Source organism: Parasteatoda tepidariorum, chromosome 6, assembly GCF_982258835.1.
Source record: "Parasteatoda tepidariorum strain Cologne lab strain chromosome 6, Ptep-v5.0, whole genome shotgun sequence".
Lineage (NCBI taxonomy): Eukaryota > Metazoa > Arthropoda > Arachnida > Araneae > Theridiidae > Parasteatoda > Parasteatoda tepidariorum.
Window position 1 is genome coordinate 73,071,186 of NC_141760.1, and position 26,919 is coordinate 73,098,104.

Below are 26,919 nucleotides of genomic sequence, written 5' to 3' on the forward strand. Positions count from 1 at the left end.
TGTTGTCTACAGTGTGGCCTCGTACCTCAACAGTTCGACTATCATCTCGCCGCTTGTAAAGTGCATACCCATTGACATTATCATTTGTTGCTTCATTAAAGTCTTTTGGAAAGTTTTTTTTGCACTTTCCCTTCTCCATGCATACAGAATGAGGATTAAGTACACCACATGGACCATGAGTCATGTAATTCCCAACTTTTTCATAAAGTTTAGGATGAGTATTTTTGCCTGGAATTTCAGCAGAAGCAAATTTGTCAATATCAGCCACACTTCTGATTTTATCATGGTCATCAAGAGTTAATAACATGTGGGCATGTGGCAGACCACGTTTTTGAAATTCGATTGTGTATATCAAAGCAGCAATTTTACCAAACACTTGTTTTTTTACTATGCAGGCCAGAAGTTCTTTCAACTTACAATGAAATACACGCACAACAATATCTGGTCGATAATGAGAGGATTCCCGTGGCGCTAAGTTTTCACTGATCTCTGGCCAACGTGGATTGCATGTCATTGTTAAGAATAGAGAAGGTTTGCCAAACCTTTGAACAATGGACATTGCATCTAAATAGTTTTGATGCATATTACGGGGAGAACCAATGAAAGAAGAGGGAAGAATGACTTGACGCCCAACTCTCAAATTGTTTTCAGCTGCACGCTGGTGTATGCAATCAGCTACATTTAAATACATATCTGCACGCAAATTACTTTGATTGTGCCTTATAAAATTTAAGCGTGTGCCTTCAATTCGAACATACATATCCACAACCCACTGAAGATACAGTTTTTGTGAACGATGCAATAAACTGAAAGTTTCTCTGATGGAAAGACGATAGGCAGCATACTGTCTCATTGTTGTTTTGTTTCGTTGATTATTTGTAACAGTGTGCGAAATATTAATATGCCATCCAGGATCACCATGGGGAAACAGTAGCGGATAAGCCAATGGGTCTAACGATGAGTCTAAAACAGAAACTGTGCGAATGCCACCTGACTTTGACATCACCACCAGGTTTCGTTCCCCAGGAGGTACTCCATCTACGCATCTAAAGATTGCTGCAACATCTGTACTTGTGGCATCATTGTACCGTCGTTGATCAGACGACGCGTTGACAGTGATGTGCATGCATATTTCCTTTTCATTTCCATCACTGGAATTCCTACAGAGATCACCCATTGTTTGAAAAGATTGGACATATGAATTCACTCTGTTCAGATATACAGCTATTTCATGCATAATGTTCGCATCACATTTGACATTAGCTTGTTCACGCATTCTGTGTTCAACTGCTGTATCTACATCATAAAAGTAATTCTGAGCGTACTTTGGCTGACAACCTTCACTTGGTATAAGTGAACCGACACATTGGTAAAATGTGTCACGGATTTTAAAATGATACATTCCACCGGTTACACTTTCATCTAAGTGTGTCTCAGAACTTATCATGACAAATGCAGAATTATAGGAGTGAATATTGTCTAAATAATTTTGGGATCGTTTCTTTGCAGCATGGTCTAAAGATGTTACACCAGTAATCAAATTCTCAAAATATTGTGAATGCGACAATAAAGGGAGATCAACCTTGCCTTTCTGACAGCAAATACCATATTCATTGCTACTTCCTGTCATCTCTAACATAAAATGCTTAGCATGACAAAAGTTACAAATAAAAGTCATAGATCCAATAGTAAAGGGGTCACAATCGTCATGAACAGTCAATGCAGATTTGTAAAAATCTCGAATTTGTAGAGGTGGCGATTCCCTTCGGCGAGAAATGCTTTCCCGTTTAGAATTCCGCCATTCATTTCTCTGACGTCTGCCAGAGATATTTCGCCGCCTGATAGCAGGCATTTTATTTAGGCAGCAGGCACTAAATAAATAAAAATAGAACTAAATAACTAAGATATCGTTTTAAATCTCAAATCAAAATAATTGTTTGTAGAAAGTTTGTTTTGGTTTGAATATTCGCGCGATGCCATTGCCATTCTATTGTAACGAAACAAAAAATTTATCATGAAACTAAAAATTTATCAAAGGAACGAATTCTTTTTTTAAGAAATTCTGTTCCGTTTTTTTTTATCCACTCTTATTTTTGTTTATCAATCTATTAATTCAGAAATGCTTTAAATCAAACGATGCCTACGGAAACAATGCTTATGCAAACCACCCGAAAAATGATTTGCTGAATTCTCATTGGTTGAAACTAAATTATTAATTTTATTAATTAATTAAAGGAAATTTTCATAATTTAAGACCTTATTGCACATCTACATAACAATACTTTTAAAACGACACCTTATTTGTTAAATTCTGTTGCGTAGTTTGGGAGTTTTTAGCGAGACAAAATATTGCTAGCCTATTAATATATAGATTAATATATAGATGTGTGCTCATGAGAATATGTGTATGTATATCTGTAATTGTAATTGCATCTGAATGTGGATGTGTCTGTGGAATAAGTTTGCGTATATGCATGTGTATGTGGATGTGGCTGTGCATGTGTATGAGTAAGAAAATGTGTATATGTATGTGTATACGAACTGTTATGTATTTCATGTGTCCCGCTTTTTTCGTTTTTTAAATTTTTATTTTTTAATTGTTATTCTCCACTACAAAAACGGGGTTTTTTAAAATAATTTTTATTTTGATTTTTTTTTTGGTAGCTACTCATTTCCAAAATTTAAATTTTTTCACTCACTGTACACAAAACTTTTCAACTGACATGTGGCACTAATTTGAAATAATCGAATCGACAATAAAAGACAATCGCGAAAATACTAATTTTTCTTTAATTTTTAAATTTATTTTACTTTGTATGTCTTCTTTCTCTTCATTTTCATGTATTGTCATCCAATTCTGAACTATGTGCCAAATTTGAAGTCTGTAACTAGTCGGGAAGTTAGTTTAAAATCGATTACAAAATTCCAACCGAACAGACATACACGAAGGCAAGTTGATATAAACGTGGTAAAATGAATAAAATAAAATGAAATGAATTATAATAAATAAAATAAAGCGTTTTCACGGAGCCTTTACCAAAGGGAAAGAAAAAAAAATTATGCTGGTTCCATTTTTTAAAAATAGTACAAGCGAAATATTGAGTGATGCATATCTTTTGATGATTATCCATACAGCTCAGAAATTTTAAGATCCATAGTTTTTGAGTACATTATACTCGACTGTAGTCTATAAAATTAAATGAGAACGCGATAAAAAAAAATCTGTTTCTTGATCTTTGAAATCCGCGCACAGAATCCAATTTGTAGGAGACGAGAAGCATATATTATTTGATGAAAGAGAAAATAAGATTGAGTAAAAAACTTTCCTCATTTTAATCATATCCTTGAATTTTGAATTTACGTGAGTCTGGAAGTAAATTTTTTTTGAAGAAAAGAAAAAAAATGTCCAATTGATTTTTAGTTTCAGATTTGCTATTTTTCAACAGAGTAAATTTTTTTTAAAACGAATTATTAAAACTTTAGTTAATAAATAATTCTTTGTTTTGAGGAATTCCAAAAATGGCCAAACATTTGAAAATTTAATTGAAGGAAAGCTGAAGTTCCTCCTTTATGAAACCTCCCTCAATGAAAATTGAAAAGCATATTTTATTTTATAACTGTCGCTGAACAGTCGACCCAATTTTGGGTTTACGACTACTACAACTTCGTAGAATTGTAATTTTGAACCCGATCCAGAAGACAAGGGAACTCCTGGATCAAGTATTGGGAGAAATTTACCCTCGTGGAGGACGTTTTGATTGAACTAACCCGCATTTGAGTTACATAGAGAGGAAAAATTTGAAAACCTCCTACGGTTAGCCTGAGTGCAAGGGGACTCTAACCCATGATCCACCTACCACTGAGGATATTTTCCCTTAGCGCTGTGGTCGGTGCGAACCGGTTGCGGAATTCGCATCAACCTAAAATCGCTGGGATTTGAAGCCGGCTCTCCTCATTGGGATGCGAACGTTCTATCCCCTGAACCACCACGGCTGAAATTGTATCTTACTGTTAAAATTTATTGTATATAAAATTTATTGTATTGCAAAATTTGTGGTATGCATATTGTTAAAATTTAAAAGAAATCTGTTAAATGCTGAAGAAAAGAAAAGTATAAAGAACTCGGTTAGCTCAGCAAAAGTAAGAAAATGTTACTGTCACTGAGCAGTTAGCTCAGTAACAGTAAGAATGCTATTTAGTGACTCACATCAATAAAAAAAAAAGTCCTATAATTCTCTCTTTTTTTTTAAAAATGAGTTTGAAATAATTCCCTTAAGAAAATATATAAACATGTCCATGAATACATGAATATTTAAACTAAGTTTATAAAATTTTATACAATTATTGCAAATAACAGCCAAACTAATCAATGCAAGTTACAAGCTTAATACAAAATTTTCTAGCATAGGGTGCACAAGATTATTTATTTTCGTTCAGAATTTAGTGCCAATCTCTCAAGCATCTGAAAGCTTTCAAATGTACAGATAAGTATGAAAAATTATATCTGCCATTATTGTTGGGTATATGTATCTATTTATATTGCACTGTCTGCATGGTAATACCCCCCCCCCCGATGATGCTATCATGTATGTCAATGCTTTCACTGTAATTTCTTTTCAATATATTTGCTTTTTGATAGTTTGTTATTTCCAGCAGTGCTTTTATATCGTATTAATTTTGCTTTTCTCCTGTTGTGTGATGCTTTTAGCTCTTTGATGAGGCAATAACTTATTTTATTTCATCTTTATTTTATCTTCAAATGTTCTTCGAGCTTCTTCAATTTTATATCTTATACTTTTCCTTCGATTTACATTATTTTTGTATTTATTTCTTAAACTCTCTTTTTTAATTCCATCTTGAAAATGATACTCGTTCACATAGTAGTAATTCCCACCCGGCATTTTAATTCCAATTTCATAAGAATGTAATAATTAATAAGAAATATGAAATGCCTTGAGGGACTTCTCACAAAGTATACTAGCCTAATCATAATTATAATATTATCCCTTGTAAAACACGTTATAGGGATTACTTGTAAAATTTCCCCTTTTAAAATTACTCACATTAAATAGTGAAGCACTTCGATTTTGTGTGATTTAGATGTTCTTCTACCAGTATGAAATGTAATAAATATAATTTTAGAATGACCTGGACTGAGAGACCTGTTTTATCCCAGATTTCGGTTGGTTGGCTGATTAAAGTTTATTGGCACAAGAGCCAGATATGGCTATGCGCCAGCCACAAGGTTAAGAAAAATGGCTTTCTTTTTAAACCAGTGGATATAGTCCTATTTCATACATAATTTTAACGTTAACATTAATAATCATAATTAATTAATAATATTAATAAATTTAACGTAACATAATTTTAATATTTTTGCATACATTATATACATACATAATTTTGTTTCAGAGAGAATTTTAATCTTTGCATTAATAAAGATAAAAAGATTTATGCAACATTTTTGAAAACATTTCATTTCACAACATTTATTTTCATTCCTACAACTATTCAAAATTATTTATTCTCTTAAAAATTGCTTTCCGAATAAATTTCCAACATCTACGCTTTCGAAAAATCAATATAAAATGTTAGTTGTGAGCTATTAAAAATGGAAGAGAACAGTTGATATGGATGGTTTTAGACGCATCCGTTTTAGAAACAGAACAAAAGATTCCAAAGGAAGTAGAAGAAGGGGATGTCAACAATGTCATAAAGTTTTATCGTCAACAGCAATTTAGAATTTTAATGTCTCGCAGAGCAGAGGAGGGACTTATTTTGAAACGAGCTGAGATAAACGAGAAAGTTGTCGTTGCATCCATCGGAAATTCGAACTGCAATTTTCTCATAGTCCAGAAGTGGCTATAAATCGTCAACAATTTTAGATGACACTCATAACGCCCAGAAAAAGTTAAATAAAATTTTAAATTGTACTTGTAATTGGAAAGGCGTCAGACTTGAGTAGTTTCAAAAATTTATTCCTATTTAAAAATTTGAATATTTATTGAAGAAAAAAGCTTTAAAATTATTTAAGGTTTAGAGATATTATGAAGAAAATTAGTTCTCTTACAATAAGAATGAATATCAAACAAATATAATGCTTTTAAAACATAATCCTATTTTAAACTCTATCTTATTTTATCCCATTTTAAACTTTTTTATCCTATTTAAAACATTATCCTATTTCAAACTTTAAAAACTCCAACTAAATTTGAAGAAAAACTCCTTAAAATTAATCAAGGTTTCGAGATATTATGGAGAATTTTAATTCTCTAACAATGCGAATGAATGCCAAACAAATGAAGTTATTTTAACCAGTTGGATGTATATATATATCAAATTCTGATCATGCATATAATTTTGCAATAGTATTAAAATATTTACAACTAATCTCTTTATTACACATTTCTGTTATGAGGAGTTTTTAAGAGTCATTATTTTGAATTTCAGACAATGTGAGGTAAAAGCATTTTCTGACTGGCTTGATTTCGTTTAGTCATAAAGTAACAAGAATATTGTGCAAGTTTGAGCGTCTAAAATATTTTCCCCTTTCCCGTAAAAATGGAAAAGTTCAAGGTCTTTTTGTTGGAAGTAAAATAAAAGCATGTTTTATGGGGTTATTTAAAAAAGCAACAACACCCCAAAATTTTGTTTTGCTGTATCATTAGTGAATCGCTGCTTAGTTATGGACATTTCTTTTTTAACGACGATGCCGTTTTGAGAAAAGCTAAACAAAAATTGCAGATTTTGCATTTTTTTAAACTTTGAATGAGGATATGCCTCGATGACTCAGGAAAATGCTGGAGCAATTGCTTGTCCCAATCGAGGACACTGTTATTTAGTAAGGGAATTATTGGGGTGCTGTTGTTTTGCAATTATTTTCAGGGCAGAAAAACGTCAAAAACCGAATTTTTCACTGACTTTGACGCAGCATAACTCTGAAAAACTAAATTGCCCAATGGAGACGAGTGCAAGGCAGTGATATACTAATAATACAGCAAAACAAAACTTTCTGGTGTTGTTGCATTCTTAAAATAAACCTTTTAAAACATACTTATAATTTACTTATAAGGAAATGACTTTCAATGACCTTAAACTTCGAAATTTTCTACATTGGATGGAAACAATTTTTAGGACCTCAAACTTGTCCCATAATCATTTCTCATAACCTACTTCAATATAAAAATAAATCAAGCCAATCAAATAATAATACCAAAATTTCAGATTCTTCTCTTACATTCAAAATAACGGCACTCTTAACCAATTGATAAATAACAATTGATATAAATGAGAAACATGTTGCATTTAGTGGAAATTCGAATTACAATTCTCTCATAGTTCAGAAAAAGCTGTAAGTCGCGAAGAACTTTAAGATTTCAATCTATAATATATAGCGAGTGAATTCCGTCAAACTTGAATATTTTTATAATTTATTCTATCAAACCTCGAAATTTTATCGAAGAAAAAGTTTTTAAAATTATTCAATGTTTAGAGTTATTAAAGAAAATGATTATTTTCTTTGAATAACAATAATAATGAATACAAAAAAGAAGTCGTTTATTTTAATCAGTCGCAAAACTGGAGCACTTATTAAATTCTGACCGATGATGTCAATAATTTTGTGACTCATTGTTCAAATATAATCAACGAATCTCTTTATAACTAATTTTTGTTGTAATGAGTTTTTCAGCTTCAAAACACAACTGATATAGACGAGAAGTTCGTCGTTGCGTTCAGTAGAAAAACTCCAATTTTCTTATCGTCGTAAAAAGTTTTAACCGTTTGACCAAAATAGAACACCGGTGTCCTTTTTATATATTTTTTTCTGGCGCTCTATTTACTGGCTAAAATATATTTCGGTATTTTTTAATTATGAGAAACTGTTCAATAGTTACTAAAAAATCTGAATTGTAGATTATCGGAACTGTATTTGTATTAAAATATGAAGTTTAAAAAAAGTAGTTTAAAAATGATTTTATATTCGGGTTCAAGAATTTATCAATAATTGATTTTGTAATCTAAAAGAATTTCAATGACGGAAAATTGTTTTTCTTAGATAGAAAACGGAAATAGCTAAATTAGCAAATGAGTGGAAATTCGAAAAATTATTGCTTAAGAACTTAGTTGTATCTGCATGGCAACACTTCTGTGTAGTAGTCGTTTGAAAATAAAAGTAGATGGTGTTCTTTCAAAATATAGTGAAGTTGTGATTTAATTACGTTTACGCGAATTAACAGTTATAAAGCTTGTTCTACCAAAATTTGAAGACTTAATCGAAGAAAAAATGTCTCTGAGTTATTCAAGATTTAATACAATCAAACAATCTACAAATTAAGGGATAGAATCAATTAAAACACTATAATGCAAAGAATCAAACCGTTAAAATATTGTTAGAATTAACGAAACAAACATAATGTTATTTATTTTTTGTTATCTGACGAAACGAATTAAATTAATACCATCAAACAATCAATAAATTGGTTGATTGTCTGAAAGAAACAAATTTCTGAACTTATCAATGTGGAAATTTTTAATGTACACATTACCTAGGTATGTGGAAAACTCTTGATTCCACACTTTAAGGAACCATCGTAATTGATCTGCAGATTAGCTAGATATTGCACTTCACAACTTTTGAGATTTTTTAGCGGCAACATATTCATGGTATAAGCTCCGACAGACTTGAGTATATTTAAAACAGATTGAAACTTTATGAAGGAAAGGAATCTTAAAATTATTCAAAATTTAGAGATATTAAGGAGAACTGCATATAACAATAAGAGTGATTTATTAAAATAAGAATTTTGTAGCAAATGAATACTTAAATCTCACAAAACTTTTATTTTTTTGACGAAACCATTTCCTGGTACATGCTCCGAGCGAACATTCTGTCAAAGTGACGAAACTATTAAAAAAAAATACGGGTGGCTTTGTTGATAACTTTTTCGTGGGCATCATATAGGTTAATAAACGTCACCCCAACAACACAAAAAGGACAGTTAAAACGGAGAGATAAATTACGCCCATGCCAGCAGCGGGATTCGAATCCGAGATCTTGTTATGAGACTAACTCCTTGACTATCATAAAGAATGGCCAGCTTATGTCTTCATTCTAATTTCGATCGCCAAGTCTTAATTCTAGTTCTGTAATTTTAGTTGACAATCTCTTACAGTGCACTATGATGAGGTTTCAAGTTAAGGAAACATTTTCGTCATGTGTTTGAGAGTTCACGTTTTTAGTTATAAATCATGTGACGAAATGATTCTCAAATTTAACGAAATACAGTTCAAGGATTGCAGAATCCTTAAAAATGAATGAATGTTAAATTTGCATTCATTTTAACTCTGCATTAATAATTTTAAATCTGGCAAGGGAGACTAGGGAAGTGTGACTCGCCAATTTTGAAATAAACTAGTGTGATATATGCCTTATGAGGAATAATTTTAGGGGTCAACATTCGTTTCGGCCCATAGAAGGTCACATGAGAGATAAAAAATACTTCTATATATAGAAGAATCAGTATTTCATTACTTCAATGCAGACTATTAGTTATCGTAATCATCTCATACTCCAATTAATTTGCAATTAATTGGGTAAGTAATTAATTAGCAAATTAATTATTTATTAATTAGCAAATTAATTAATTATTAACCATTAATTAATTGATTTGCAATTACATAATTCAATTAGTTTGAAAAATATTTTTAAAAAAAATTTTAAAAAATTTTATGCCAATTTTTTTTAAAAATTCCTAACAGGTTTTTCTGAAAAACTAGTGATATATAAAATTTTCGAAATTAATTTTGACAATAAATATGCATTATATAGTACGTTAGAGTACCACAAAATTAATTGGAGTATGAGATAATTACAATAAGTAATAGTCTGCATTGAAGTAATAAAATACTGATTTTTCCATATATTGAATTATTTTTTATCTCTCATAGGACCTTCTATGGACCGAAACGAATGTTTCCCCCTAAAATTATTCCTCCATAAGGCATTCATCGCACTAGTTTATTTCAAAATTGGCGAGTCACACTTCCCTAGTCTCCCTTGTGAGCTATTTTGCAGCTAATCAATGCGATAGCAAGATTCCACCCTCACAAACACGTAGGCAAGTTAATATAAACGTAGTATAATCGTAGTAAAAGCGTTGTTCAATGGTAAACACATGAATTGTAAAGTCAGTATCTAGTATAGGTTTTGATTTTCTTAAACTGTCGAAACTGGAATTTGAAAACGAAATATTAGCGAACGAATAAAAAATCATACGTCAGTCGTTTTGAACATAATTTCAAAATTAAGATTTCCTCATTCACAATAATGTATTTTACTTTATGAAAGATTTGTAACATCTTCACGGCGTAGAGAAAAATTCGTTTTAAAATAAAAAGTAATCTTTTGTGTAACAGTTACAGCAGTTTGTGAAATCAGAGCACGTTTCTTGTAAAAGGCGTCGAAGAGGACACGTGATTCGACATTTCTACGACGAGTTGCCGAAACAGGAACAAAGAAATCTTCACAAGTTGAATGCATTTCAATGACACATTTTTTTATAAACAAAATGGAACTGTTACTTTGCATAGAAAGCAAGCAGCTAAAAAAATATTTATTATTTGCAGCTAGAAACAAAGACGAAAGAACGAAAACCCATGATTTCGTACTAAATTTTCTTTAACTTTTCAATTGCTGTATCCATCGGCAGGAATTTTCTTTTCTTCTATGCATTACTAGAACGTTTCAGATCATTTTGTCGTATTTTTTCAGCCCCTGTATGTTAAAATGTTAGCATGCAGTATTTAATAAAGCATGTTTTTCTACTCATTTCAAAGTGCGGAAGAAGAAGCATTGCTAGAATACGGTTATCTTTTAAATTTCAAACGAAATTGAAGAAGGATACTTAGAAAAAGAAATTCTTTAGTATCAGCTTAGAGTTTGTTAAACTCAAAGATTAACTCAAATCATTGTTGAGTGCAATTTCATAATTCATTTAGGTCCAACGTGCCAGCTGAGTTTGTCAAGTTAGGCGCTAATTTATTAAATTGAGCTGAAAATTATTTTCAGATTTATTATTTTAATTTTATAACCAACGTTGAACATTTGACTCATTTTTAGGTTAACGGTTATCAATTTGGAGACAAACCCAGAAGATAAGTGAACTTTTGAATCAAGCATTGGGACAAACTAGCCTTCGTGGAGGACTTTTCTTTCTGATGGAAGCAATCCCTATTTTCGTTAAATAGGTAGAAAAACCATGATAACTTTACAAAGTTAACCCATTTGTAAGAGGATTCTAAACCATGGATCCGCCTACCACTAAGGATAGTTTACGTCAGAATTCTGGTCAGTTTGAGCAGAGAGTGAATTTACGTATCGTCGATACCTGAGTCACCTCATTGAAAGACGAGTGCTCTATCACCTGAGCCATTTTGGCTCTTGATCTAATTGAAAAACATAAAATGAAGACAGTTTAGGCACATAAAAGTAACAGTTCGAACGCTCTCAAACTGCCTGTCCATAATTAGAAAGCCCCCAACCCTCCAGCACCATGTGGGTTCCAAATGTGATGTCATCTACCTTCCCCTGCAGTTTATCTAGAACCGAATGCGACGAATGTATTAAAAAAAAGAAAAAAGCGTAAATGCCCTTATAAGCTCTTTATTCAAAGTTTTGTTTTCGTATTGAAATTTTAAATTTCATAATTTTTTTTTAAATTAAAATTTTAAAATGAGTAACATGGCATAGTGGAAGCTTTTATCTTGTAAATATTCAATGAAGCTTAGTGGAAAGTAATAATATCTTCTCCTGTCACAGATATTCTCTTAAGGATTGTTTAGATACATTAAACTATCCAGCTCCAGCACCATGTGTGTTCCAAATGCGATGTCCTCTACCTTTCTCTGCAGTTCATCTAGAACCGAATGCGACGAATCTTTATTGAAAAAAAAGAGAAAAAAGCATAAATGTCCTTATAAGTTCTAGATTTAAAGTTTTGTTTTCGTATTGAAATTTTAAATTTAATAAAATTTTTTTAATTAAAATTTTAAAATGAGTAACATGGCATAGTGGAAGCTTTTATCTCGTAAATATTCAATGCAGCTTAGTGGAAAGTAATAATATCTTCTCCTGTCATAGATATTCTCGCAAGGATTGTTTAGACAGATTAAACTCATAGAAATAAATTTTTAGATGTATACTAAACTTAAATAAAGAAGAAAAAAACACGCAACTTGGCTGCTTTTATGATTTCAGAAAAAGTTTTTTCCGATGTTGAATTTGTTTTTGAAGTAAACATATCTGAAATATCGTTCAACAATCGTTCTTGCGAAGCCAATAAACAGAACTCAACCTTTTGAGTTGAAAAAAAAGAAGAATTCAACGTCATTTTGAAGAACGATACATACGTATGAAGAGAAAATTGAAATAGGAAGCACCATATATGCTTTCAGTATTGTGAAATCTTTTTCACAATCGGTGCAAAAAATAACCTATATTTTCCATTCAATTTCATATGTAAGATGAAATTTGTATTGGAGAATTTATTTTGATAAAATGGATTTATTGTAAGGAGTTATTCTTTAAAAGGTAAACGCAATTTTCTTTAAATATTTTGTTCTCGTATGCGAAAGATGCTATTTCACTGAAATCTATGCTTGCTGAGAGATGACAAGTGGAATACTGAAGCTTAGAGGGATTGGATATAACTGTGAAATGAATATTAGAATGCGCACTCTATTTCAAATCAAGTTCCAACATTTATAGAATTTTATAAGAACCATGTGGTGTATATTTTTCTTAATTTTACTGCTTATTCCAACATAATAAACTTTTTTAAGTGAAATATTTAATAAAATAAGAAGATGAATTACGTGATAGAGGTCGAAATTATTTCACTATCAGTTTGAAATAGGGATGCCACAACTGTGTTCTAATAATTGCTTCAACTTCTTCTCGGTAGTGGAATTCTGCTTTGTAATGTTGTAGATATCAGGTTGTTCGATGGAAACATTTTATATTTTGTACGAGGCAGCTATATATTTTTTAATTTTTGTAGTGGCTTTCTGTTCCTTAATTTCTCCGATATTAATCTTTTATATTTTTGACCAAGAAATAAATTCCTCTTTCATTTACGCAGAAGCTTCTTTTCACTAATAAACAATCAATTGATAAATTTTTCAAATTTGCTTAGTTGTATAAATTTTGAGAAATAATATAACGTATTAAGTAATATTTAAAGTTAGCAAGCATTCAAGTATTTAGCATGCAGTCTTAAGATGTAAAGTATTCTAAGAACTCAGCAATAAATAATATATTTATTACCCGAAGTAATTTAATAACTTTAATACCTTTTTTTATTAGCTACATATAATTTTACATTTTATTACTGCTTAGTTTAAATGATTCAAAGCAAACAACCGGTTTTTTTGTATTAGAATTTAGGTTGTTTTATTATCAGCTAAAAATTCATAAACTATTCAGCAAAGTTCAACTGCCAGTTAAAAAACTGATTTCTGTGGGGAAAAAATAGAAAAGTTTCATAATTTAACCCATCTTAACTTCAAAATTAACACATTTCAAGAAGAATTTATTCCTGGTTAATTTAAAAATTAGTAGTTTTAATTTTTACTCTTGATACTACAAATTTACCAAGTGTAGATCAATAAAGATTGGTTTTTGTTGTTAGTAGAATAAATTCTGATAGCTGAAGAGTCAGAATTGAGCCAAGCACGGATGCAAAATACTGCGCAGTTAAAATGTACTTAATGGAACGAGATGGAAAATGTCTGTAATTAATAGCTATTCTCTAATAATAAACTAGGTAGGACAAGAAAAAATTAAAATTTGAAAAATAAATATGAAGAAAAATGACAAAACCGATTTCCATTGCGGTTGGTTGGTTCTAATGCCACTTGCCACACGGGCAAGCTTGCGTGGTGAAACAGAGCAAATTTAAGGCAGAGTGTGCGATTCTTGTTTTTCAGTGGCGCCATCTATGATCAAGAATTCGACTTCACCACACCATACGTCACACCTGTTTATAAGGCGGACTCATTCATACATCCATTCATTCATCCACAGATAGTAATTTTGACCTGAATCAGAGAACGATCGATCTCCAATCTAGTACCCCCAGAGGTTTGATTTGTTATGGGAACATGAAGGACTTTGCGACTCGACAGAATTTTAACTTGGATCAGTCACCAACTACACGGAAAGTCTTCGGCCGGCTGGGTTCGAACCGATTTCCATTGTTGTTAGCGCATTCTTTTTGGCAAGAAAAGCGCATGATGTGATCAAGTTTCACCACAAGAAGATCGAGATTTCCAGTTGTCATAAATTTATCAATAAAGGTATTGTTAACCTGTAAACCACCATAAGTCCTCAAAGGTAGTGTCATTTGTATTCGTCAACTGCTTATTTGATTACTTATAAATGATCCTGGAAAATGTTTAAACGATCCATGGGATATAAAAAGACTATCAGAATATTATAAAAATTGTTTATTGAAAAACTTTTTGGGAGTGTAAAACATTAAAGCATTCTATACAAAGCTCAGGTTGTTCTGAATATTTAAAAAAAAGTTGTATTTCTTCAGATTCCGTTCTGCCTCTGTTTCAATTTTTTTTTATTGGAATAATATTTTTTGCTAGCCTACCGGCGTGTGTAGGGGTCAGGGAACTGGCCTTGCATCAAAAAGGTTCTGGGTTCGTATCCCGGGCAAGGCATGGGTGTTCTTTCCTACTCCGTACTATCTGCCCTTACAGAGAGCGCAACGTTGGCCCACCTAATATGGTTCCCCTGAAAGAGTGGCCAACAAATCTGCCCTTCAGATGCCTGTATGACGAAAGGTCATTCTACAGGTGGCCATTGGAAGAAAAAAATCTTTTGCTAGTACTTTTAATGCTTACATCGTTGAACAGAAGGTTTCATTGCGGACCTAATAAATTTTCAGCAATGAAGTCTCTAAACTTTAAAATATTTATGGTCTGGTTTATGACTCGCAATTTTATAAATCATCAAAGTGTTCAACTGAAATTCTAAGTCGAAGTTAGATACTAAGTTTTCGGTACCATTTGATTTCTTTTCCAATTGTCGTAATATAAGAAGGAATCTGATTTGAATAATTTATACACTTTTATTATGTTTGAAAATTAATAGATACGAAATAGCAACGCAATCTTCGTACAGCAACGTGGTCAGACGGAGATTTCGTTGTGAACACTTGAGGCGGTCAATGTGTTGAAGGTAACCTGTAATATTTATATTTTTTTCTTAGTATTCTTTGCTACTAGTACGTTTTTTATTTTGATTATTATTCTAAACTAAGAGTTTAAAAGTAAAAGCTGCGTATCTTTATTATAACATAATATTTTTATATTGTATCATTAAGCAACATTTTATGATTAACATATTTAAATTAGTAACTAAACTATAAACGGTTTACATCTATTGAGTAAATAGTTACTTTCTTTCAAAATTTTGCTTAAAAATTCTCCAGTTAACATGAAATAATGAATTCATTATTAGGAATTGACTTATCACATTATTACTAAGCATTCTCTTCAACTGAAAACTTTTAACAGTAAGCTTTCATAGCAATCAGGAATAAATAGAAATTTAAAAAGCAAAATTATCGGATAAGCCGCCATGATAATCGAACAAATTCGTTATGCCAATAAAGCCTTAGTTTTAAATGTCATTTTAACTAGGTTATTGCTAACAATAAGTGCAATGTTTTATATTCAAATCGATGATAGCAAAATAATAAGTGAAATGTTTGGACGGGTAAAATAAGAATCATTAGTGTGAGTTAACATAATTCTTTATGGTAAACACATTTCAAATAAATAATTTCAAGTTTTTACGAAATGTTTTGTGCGAAGAGACAAATATTATTGTGCTCAAAGCATGGGGTCCGCTTTCTAGTTATGAAATATATTAAAAGGTTAGGCCTTCCCAGAAATTCGAATTTTTTTCCCCTTTTGCTTAAATGAGGCCTTTTCCATTAAAATGATGTACTCAGATTTTTAAAAGCAGGGAAAATAACAAGATCTTCGCAATTTTACACAGCCTCTTACAGTTCACTGGGGGCCTCCCGGGTGATCGGTATTGCCCACCAAGCGCTGTGCAAAGCATGAAGGTATCGGGTTCAAATCCCGCTGTCACCCTGGATACTTCTCTGTATGGTGCTATCTATCCTACTTGACAAAGGCTTATAAGCCTTAACTGAGTACACAAGCCTGCAAATGTATGTTGTACCAATAAATAAATAAAACACTATCCACTGCCTGCCTCTAGAAAAACTCAGAATTGTTTCTTCCTAAGCCCTATTTTTCAAGTAGTTCGAATTTAGAATTAGAGCAAACCACTTCCGAATGAACTCAATTTTAAACTGTAGGTTTAAAATTACATTCTTTACAGAAGTTCGCGGGATCGTTTCTTTACAAAGCTTAGTTTTTTTCTTATAAACAATTTCCAGGCAATTTAATTTGGAAGTTGCGGATTCAAAAAAGATGAGCTGTTCTTCGAAAAATCAATAAATCAAAAATACTACTACTTACCTCTCTAGCTGTGGCATATCTAATCAAATAATTTTGTTATTTTTCATATTATTTTACGAATTACAGGTGCTACTGGTGCGGTCGTTCACCCCCCGAGAAAGGAATACTTCATCGAAGAATGTATACATTCAATATTTTTTTTCCATAGGGCCTTTGAAAAGATAATTATTTACAGTTCATCAATTGTATAACAACCGTTTTTTTTCTTTCACAATTTTAATTCATTCCATTGTGTCTTTGCAAAATTGTCCTAAAATATGCCTGCTTTACCGTCTTTATGTGTTTTCCCTTAAAATAAAAGAGGAAGAAATTTAAACATTTAACCTTAAACCTATTCTTGTAACAATCAAGCCACCAAATGCTTAACAACAGTTTTTTTTCTCACAATTTTAATTCATTCCATTGTGTCTCTGCAAAATTGTCCCACAATATGCTTACTTTACTGTCTATAGTGTTTCTCAATCCCTTAAAGTCCCGCAGTAGACTGATCGTTAAGACACGGTTCCCAGCAGATCACCAAAGTCAAGCATCACTGGCTACTGTCAGTGGGCGGGTGGGTGACCACTTGGATCAGTCTGCATAGGGACTGAGGGTGTGCGGTATTGGTCCTCGTTAAACTGTGCTACCGTAAAGTGCTCGACTTCGCGAGCAGGTCGTCGGTCTACCGAAGCGGGGGTGCCATCCCCTCCGCAGAGGATCAAAATTGTGATGGCATGTCTTCGGATCATCCTCCGGGATGTTTCCTAGACCATCGCCAATAGCCCATTGTGCAGCTCTAGTGCGACATAAATTAACATCTACAACAACAACAACAATCCCTTAAAATAATGGATAGAGAAATTGAAAAATTTAACCTTAATTTTACCTATTGATTAATTAAATTACCTATATTCTTGCAGCAATCAAGTCACCCAATTTTTCTCTCTGTATCCTAAAAATTGTCGGTTCTGATCAGTTCTATTCCGTTAAACCGTGAACCACAGTAACTGAATTTACTACTGATAAATGTATGTTAAATTTCTATCAAAACAGTTCCTTTTATCTATTACAACAATACCAGTAGAACCTATTGCTACAATTAATTGAGCATTACTAGAGTCAATAATTGTATGGTAATTTTTTTTAAATCAAAGCTTCCCTCCAAACGGATAAATACCGAAATTTTAAGCGAAGTATGGGATGCTTTTCATTATGAAACCCTCAGCTTAATTAGTATGCAGATACTTGTCAAAATTTCAAACGAGGTTTGGGATCTTTTTATTTCTGAAATCCTAAAATAATGTACAGATACGTACTAAACGAAGTATGGTTTTGTTTTGATTCTGAGATCCTCAGCTAAATTGATGTACGGATAAGTACTAAAATTTCAAACGAAATTTGGAATAATTTTGAATCTGAAGTAAATTGATATTTGGATTTGCGATTTCAAGAGTAATTTGGGATGATTTTGATTCTGAAATCCTCAGCTCAATTAATATACAGACCAAAATTTCAATCGAAGTATGGGAACTTTTTGTTTTGGAAATCCTCAATTAATATGCAGATACGTACTGAAATTTCAAACGAAGTATGGGATGATTTCGATTCTGAAATTCTTAGCTCAATTAATATACGGGCCAAAATTTTAAACGTTTGAGATCTTTTTGTTTCGGAAATCCTCAATTAATATACAGATACGTACTGAAATTTCAAACGAAGTATGGGATGGTTTTGATTCTAAAATTCTTAGCTCAATTAATATACAGATCGAAATTTCAAACGACGTTTGAGAACTTTTTATTTTTGGAAACCCTCAATTAATATACAGATACGTACTGAAATTTCAAACGAAGTACGGGATAGTTTTGATTCTGAAATTCTCAGCTCCATCGACATACTGATAACTGCGAAAATTTCAGACGAAATTTGGGATACTTTTGTACCTTAAATGCTGATATCAATTAATATTTGAATAAGAGCCGGAATTTCAAGCGAAAATCGGGATGATTTTGAAAACATCATCTCAAAAATTTATTAACTATGTTTCTAACTGTGTTATTATAGAGTATGTTTATTTAAGAAAAACACAAACTTTTTTAAGTACTTTAGAAAAATACTTACCTATTTCTCTTTAAACTATAAGTTTATAAATTGCTATATAAAATAGAAAGCATTTCAGCAATTTCAAACGAAAAATTCTTGACATTTGTGAAAAGTTTTGCCACTTGAGTTCGCAACTAGGATAAACATGCCACACGTAGATGACTTGCCAAAAGGAAAGATAAGCAAAAGGACCACTTTTATGCGGTCTACGAAAGACGTCATGTTTTGTTGTTTATGAAAACATTTCAGGTCGTGTCAGCTAGATACACAAAGAGGAAAATTTTTGGGACAGACACTCTTTTAGTAAACGAGAGATAGGAGAGGTTTTTATTTATTTTTATTGCCTAAAAGACGTTTTATCGAAATGTTTTTTTACCAGCCTTATTATTTTCGTAAAAATAAAGATTATTAAATGATAAATAGGCGCAATGATAGATTATGATTTGGTGTAAATTTTATGTCTTTCTTTATCTTAATTTTTCTTAATTATAATTGTTTAGGACAGAAACCAACTAATTTTTTAATGTTTAAGTAATCAAACACACCAAACTTTATTTATTATTTTTTAACATAGATTAATTATTTCTTCGAATTCGAAGTTCGGTATACAAAAAGGAATTTTTTTCCCATTCATTCAGATTTTTTCCAATAATATTTTGTCAACTAAGTAATGTAAAATAAATTTAAGAAATTTTTTTTGCTTGAATTTTTTTTTCTTGTTTTTAATTGCCATTTGTTGTTTATTGTAAATTGTCAAAAAAATTAAATAAATGAGAAAACTAATAAATTCACAAATTACGCGCTATTTCATACACTACTCATAAAGGATCACTACTTATTTCAATTTTATTGTATCTACCAAAAATACTTGCTGCATCTAAAATGTAATTTTAAAGAAACTTTGAACTGAAGTAAATAATAATAGTTTTTTTCAAATAATAATTTATTTAAATAATGAATATGAGAATTGGAATCCCATCGAAAGTACTTGCGTAGTTAGAGCTTTTTAGATCTCCAAATTTGACCTACCACCCTTAAAGGTCAATTCCTTAGTATTTCATTGTGAAAATAAATAAAAGAAAGGTATATAATTGTTTAAAAAATTTAGGTTAAGGCTCGATACATAGATATCTAAAATTTACATTTTCTGAGTTTAAATTTAGCGGCCATCTTGAATTTAAAGAGAACGAGAAGGGGTCAAAAATTGTGAAATTATTATGTAAACTAGGTTGTCAATTTTTTTCGGCTTTGGTATCTTAAATGGTTGAGTTTCTCTTGTCGAAGCCCTGACTACATGAATGAAGTTCATTAGCAGCGGAGAATACATTAACAAAAAGCACTTTTAATTCTTTAAAAATACATAATGTGAAGAAGGAATTTTTTAAAAATCGGTTTATCAGTGATTGTCATAAAATTAGGGGTTATGTCAGACAGATAAATTCGAAGTTCTGAAACATCATCTGGATTTATTTTTCGTGCCTGGATAAGCCGAAAATGAATAAAATAAGATAAAATATAGTTTCAAGAAGAAAAAAAAACTGCTTTCAACATTGGAGAATGTTTATTAGAGAAAACATAAATCTTTATTCTTAAATTTGGTTATTTTATTAAAAGGTTAGAAGAGAACCAATTGAATTTTTTGCTTACGAATATTCTTTTCATAATTTATTCAATATAATGATATTAAAAAGCAATATATGTTCAAAATTTTGCCATCTCATTTTTCATTAACATTTATTTGCTGAATAATTTCATAAAAACAACCACTGTATTAAATAAATTACGGATTATTGAATAATAGTACTGGTTAAAAAAGAAATCTTCTATCTCGGAACCTCTGGATCTTTCAACGGAACTTTAAGATTCCACGGAACACCTTATAAGAACTAGACAAATAAGAAATTGTTTCCAATGTATTAAACGCATTAATGAATGTAATAAAAAATGGTCCTTTTTAATAATTTATACTTACTAAAACCCTTATCACTTCTTATAACCCTTATCATAAATTCCGTTCGTACCGTGTTTCCATAAAAAAAAAAAAAAAAAAAACTATTTTAAAAAATGCGCAAAAATTAAAATTTTTTTCCTTCAAAAATACCTTTCTTTCAAAATGATATAAATTAATTTGCAATGTATGTCAAATAGTGTAACAGGATGTTGCTGTTTTTGTCCCTAAGGACCCTTGAAAAAAGCCAAGCTCGTTTTCCATCGATCTTTTGCAAATTAAGTCAGGAAGGTGAGCTTTTCGTTTGACAAGAGAGCACCTTAACTCAAAACCCCACGAATAGATGGCAGTATCACTCTTTTATGAGACCATTTCCTCAACTAAGACTTAGATCTGAAGAGGAAGGAAATTTTCTCCCGATCCCTGCACTCATGGTTACTGCTCAACGACCAACTACAGGATTTTAGATTTCATAAATTTTATGAGCGAGTATATCGCGTATTATTAGTGGGTCTTAGCGGAGTCGAGAATCGAACCCGGCCCCATCCGGACAGGTTCACTAACAACTGGGCTATAACAGTTCAACAGGAAGTTAAGATAAATGCTGACTGTTTGTTCGATACTTTTACGAAAAATTTATTATAAGCACAAAACATAGCAGATTTTTTTTAAATGCACATTACATAATGTGGAATTGTGTTTATCAGTAGTTCAGCCTTTTGTATTCTGCATTACATCAAATTACTTTAAATTTTTTATAGGAAAATAACGAATTTATTAAGAGAAAAGATAAAAAACATCAATAATGCTCACGCAAAGCTTACAAACAATATTTTACTACTCCCTATATTTTCTTCTTGATAAATTCCAAGAGAGTACATATTTAATTAAAATAATAAAGGATTTTTATTTGAGGATTTAATTTGTCTGATTTGCATTTTGAATGAAAAGAGCCTTCTGGCGCATTAAATCCCCAAGAAGAATTCATCCAATAAGAAAGAAAGATCAAGATCTTTTTTCTCAAAGTAATCTTGCTCCAGGAAGGCATGTTTGTTAAATTCTAAAGCAAATGCATAGTTAGAGAGAGAATGTTCTAAAGGTATTTTAATCAGCTTTTTCAAAATCCAACTTTTATTAATATGATTTGGCATAGTGTCAACATTTAATGTTATATTTTGAAAAGACATGCATTTTTGTCCTAATTAGATTTAAAAGGAATTACTGTAACTAGTGTTTTAGTTAATGCTCATTACTCGTATTACTTATATAAAATCTAATTAGCTTAAAACTAGTTAGTCCTTTTAAACCAAACAGAATTTTTTAAACTATTTTCGCTCTACCTTCCGAGTTTCAAAGAAAATTGCAAGTTAATATGTTTTGGTGAACACAAAATGCTTTTTTCCCTACAGTGAATAGACGTAGACAACATTAACTCGTTTATCTAATCTTACAAAGTTTCATTTGAAAGATTTTTTTTCTCAACGTTTTATGTATTTTAGTTTTAAGGCAAGTTCCTTTTTTATGGAAAATAAAGTACGTTTATAAGTAAGCAAAATTGTGTATTTTTAATATAATGTCACAACATTGGGGTACAAAGTTTTTGTTGTAATTATATAAATACTTGAAATTTACCTAATTCGAGTATGGGGATTTCAAATCTGTTATCGGTTTTGTTCTTCAAGCTACAGATTCATTTAAATTGCATTTTTATTCTATTTTCTGTCGAAATGTACAAGATTGAAAACGTTTATATATAACAGTAAGTCACATAATTGTTGGGACAAATTTCTGCTGGAGTTAGGGTACATCATCAGGATTAAAATTGCACAGAAACCCATGTCCGGAAATGTCATCGTGTACGGCTAGGGAAGCTTTCCTTTTATGACCAGTGCAAAAGCATACGAAGAAACAGTTTATAATAGGGAAGCTCCCCTAGCAATGACAAGATTAAGAAAATGGATTCCAATTGAATTTTAACCCTGATGATGTGCCCTAACACCCCTAGAAGTTTGTCCAAACTTTTATACCACCTCCTATAATACATAACGTTCTTAATTTTGTATATTTTGGCAAAAATAGGCTAAAAATGTCATTAAAAATATGTATTTTCGCAAAAATAATTTGGAATAGATTCAAGTCTGAAATTGACGAAAAGTTGTGAAGTGAACAAGTTGGTTTCCGTTGTAGAAGTGGAACAATACAACAGATTTTACTTTTAAGGAACATTCTTTCTTTGAAAATCGTATTGAATTTCAATTAAACTTCACTAATTTTTCCAAAGCCTGTGAAGATTATTAACATAATCAAAGGCTTGTATACCAATAGCTGAGGGTGTGTTTTAATAAATGGCATAAAGGATTTTAACCGGTGTACGATAAGATGGTGTTCTTTATGGTCTGTTGTTTATTATTGTCATAGATTGGATTATGAAGAAAACCACCAAGAATATAAGAACATAAATTCGATGGAATTTTTACACATCTTTTAGAGGACCTCAATTATGCAGACGAAGTTGAATTGTTCATCTATATTCGAAGATATAGAACGGAAAACACAACTTATAACAGAAACTGCAGAAATTGTAGGCTTAAAAATAAATACTGGAAAATCTAAAGCAATGAAATTAAACAGCAACATAGTAACTAAACTCAATGTGCGAAACGCAGATATCGAAGACAGTGATACTTTTTGTTATCTTGATTCAGTAGTATATACCACAGGTGGAACTGATGAAAAATTTACATCCAGACTGATCAAAGCACGTGGTGTTTAAAGAACATTAAGTCAAATCTGGAACTTTACAACATTAGCAAATCAAGTTGAAACTACTCATCTTCAATTCAGCAGTTACAGCCGTCCTATTTTATGGGTGCGAAACTTGGAAACTTGCTAAATCTCAAGAGAACTCCTTGAACTCCTTTCAAACTAAAGCTCTACGCAGGATTTTCAAAATCTTTTGGTGTTTGGATGGTTTAGTTGCAGATGGCTAGGGAGGCTGCTTTGGACCGCAAGCGATGGAAGACGAGACTTATGAGCCAGACTGACGTAAAAAAAATCTTGATGATGATGATAAATAAAAAATCTGTAGCTTGGAGAAAGAAACCGATTGCAGATTTTTTAAAAAAAAACCCGTGATATGAAAGTATACGAGATCTGTTAAAAAAAAATCTCATGCAACAGAAAACAGAATTTTTTCCCCGTGTAATTTGTTCAAAGTTTAATTAAATTTACTTATTCATTTCATACCAGTGAATAAACGAAGAAACCACACATTAACTTGATGTTTTTAGCTTAGATGTTAGTGATTTTCTATAAGAAAAACATTTTCGTAGAAAAATACTTTTACAAATAAGTTAATTTGTACAATTTTGAAAGAATGAGCAAGGGTTAAGTAAATAAAATAATAAATGTTAGAATTGCTCATAATCGTAGTATTATTAATCGATTTGATTAAGTATCTTCAGTACTTTTTTTAGCAATTACATTAAAAAAAAAAGACATCATTAATATATAAAAATAATGTCTGAGTATTATTTTTTAGAATAAATCTAAAGTGGGCATAAATAAAATTAAAATTAACCATATATGAAACATGAAATCCTACTAAAATTTCTTAGTAACTTTGCTTAAAATTTCAAAATTAAAAAATTATTGAGTTATCATATTGATTTTTTTCATGAAATTATTTTTGATCAAATAAAATTTGGATATGGGTATATGACGAAAACTGCATAAATTAAATATGGTATTATAGAAACTTTATTACTATTTATTTATAATTAATATATTGGTTTCAAATTTTCAAGATAAAGCTAACTTTTTATCATGAATGTTTTAAATCATCACCCATTTAAGTAAGATACAGATTTGATATATCGAGTGTACCACAAATGATCTACTTTTTAAAAATTAAATAAATAATCATTGTGTTCTAAACTAGAAAATCTGTCACAACAAACTGAAAAATAAGTATAAAAGTTCGTCAACAGATGGCTCTCTTGAATAGAGAATTTTAAGTTAAATTTTTGCTATATATTCAAACAAAACTGAGATATTTGCACGGACGTGCGTTAATTTCCCTCACAAATCTTATATTATTGAATTATCTTGAATCTTATATTATCTTATATTAGAATCTTATATTAGATTCTATGTTGAATCTTATATTATTGAATTAATAAATTATTATTGAAATAAAAAATTATTATAAACTAATAGCATAACTTAAATGTCATTAAAGGCCAAAACATATTTTTTTTATTTTGAGTAAAAAAATACTGATTATTAAATGAATTAGTTTGATTATTTTCTACAGTCTAGTTAAAATTTCCAATAATATGGATGAAGAAAATAATAAATAATACTTGGTATAATATAATATAAGTTAAATAACATTTTGTCGATTGAAAAATAATACAATTGTTAAAACTTTTTTAGCAGTTAAGCTTCAAAAATATAAGCAGTTCTGAAAATATAAGCAATTGGTAAACATCAAATATATCACCGATGGAAATTTCTTTCTTTTCACAGGATTTTAAGTTTAAAGTTCCTCTTTAGAAAGCTAGTTCAGCCATGTTTGGTTAACTTATTCGATGGAAATTTCGTATTTGAAAAGGTAATCGGCCAAAAATATAAAAAAGACTTCTTTGAGAATGTTTGAAATGATCTGCATTCCAAGTTTTTCTTAGGAATAAGCAGGCTTCAAATAGTGAAAAAGCGTCAAGAAAAAACATGGTGTGGGATCCACAAGTTTGCTTTCAATATTTTGATTTCTGAGAATCCATAACATAAGCAATAGTAGCTTCTCGAACGAATAAGATTCCGTATTTGAAGGGGAAGAAAAAGATATAAGATCAAGTGTAAGGGGATTACTTTTTATCAATTTTAAGGAAACGCAATGCCCCCAAGTATTTGTTTGTCATTTTAGCACAGTTTTTCAATATTTGAATTGGTGTTTTTTTTAAAAAGTACTAAGCAAATGTGAATTCTAATCCAATAAGAGAGTTATATGTTTTAATGTTTACGATTGTGAGTCATATCATTTAAACAAATTGTTTTTTAAAATAGTGACTACATTTAACATCATTATAGCAATCGCATTTAGTACTTTAATTAGACTTTAAAATATCAAATAGTTCAAAGATCAAACGTTTGTCTTAATATATTTGAATGATTAAAAAATCAAAATCATTTTAATTGATTATTTAAAATGAATTAACTGCTCTTTCAGATTTTTAGAGAAAATTCACCATTTTCTGCTAATAATAACTGAAATTAAATAAACAAATGATGCAATGTAATTCCCTTCTATAACTGTGTTATTATAAAACAAATTAGCATGGATAAAAATTTTTTTTTTAGATTGAATATGTAAATATGTATATAGTTTGCAAAGAGACTTCATTTGATTTATTTTATTCCTTTCCTTTTCTTGATCGAGTTATAATGTTTTGACAAAGCAAACCCTCTGGTTCTTACAATTCATTATTATCATTTAAACTTTCTATTGCTTTAATGTTTATAAAACCATATTGTTTCTTTTATATATATAATATCTATATATTTTTTTAAAATCTGTTCCTTAATTAAAGCTGTATTAGATTTCATACAATAAATAACTTTTATATATTATAAGCCAGCCGATAATAACGGCAGTACAAAAAATTGAGTCATATCTTAAAAAACCACATAAAAAAGAACTAAACGATATTTAGTAATTTTACCGAGCAACATTATAGGGAAAATTTGCATTTTGTAATTACTCTAAATAATTTATTACACATGCATGCATAAAGTATTTTTAATAGTTAAAATAATACATTAAAAATGTTTTTGAAAATAAAAAGGAGAATCATAACGTGAGTTTAAAGCAGAAAGCTGAAGGTTCATGGAATCTCCAATGTAAATCGATGAAATTGCCACGTATTTTGTAGTAATTTTTAATGAAGGTGGCAAAAGAGTTTTGAAAATTTTAGAACAATTAGAAACAAATGTAGGCCAAAGCAATCAAAGAAAATATGCTCAAAATAAAGATGACTTCACAATTTTGGCTCGTACTTTAAAAACATATGAGGTTTCACATGGGTGTAGATCGACAAGAAAAAGGTGAAACTAGCACTTGAAACTGCTGAAAATGATGGAGAAGAAACATTATGTGGAGCAGGTATTGATGCATTATAGTTATATTAATTATTGATTATTCTTCTTATTATTATTATTGATCCTGATTATTGATGCATTATAGTTATATTAATTATTGATTATACTTATTATTATTATTGATCTTGATTACTGATGCATTATAGTTACATTAATTATTGATT

At 30.5% G+C, this 26,919-nt stretch overlaps 1 long non-coding RNA gene across 1 annotated transcript in view; it reads right to left on the reverse strand.

The window, feature by feature from the left end:
• LOC122271646 (uncharacterized) overlaps positions 1 to 18,912 on the reverse strand; it is a 40,771-nt gene extending 21,859 nt beyond the window's left edge. The window contains exon 1 of the long non-coding RNA XR_011636382.2: positions 18,667 to 18,912. This is a non-coding gene — a long non-coding RNA (uncharacterized LOC122271646). The remainder of the gene's footprint in view (positions 1 to 18,666) is intronic.
• Positions 18,913 to 26,919: the final 8,007 nt, after the last annotated feature.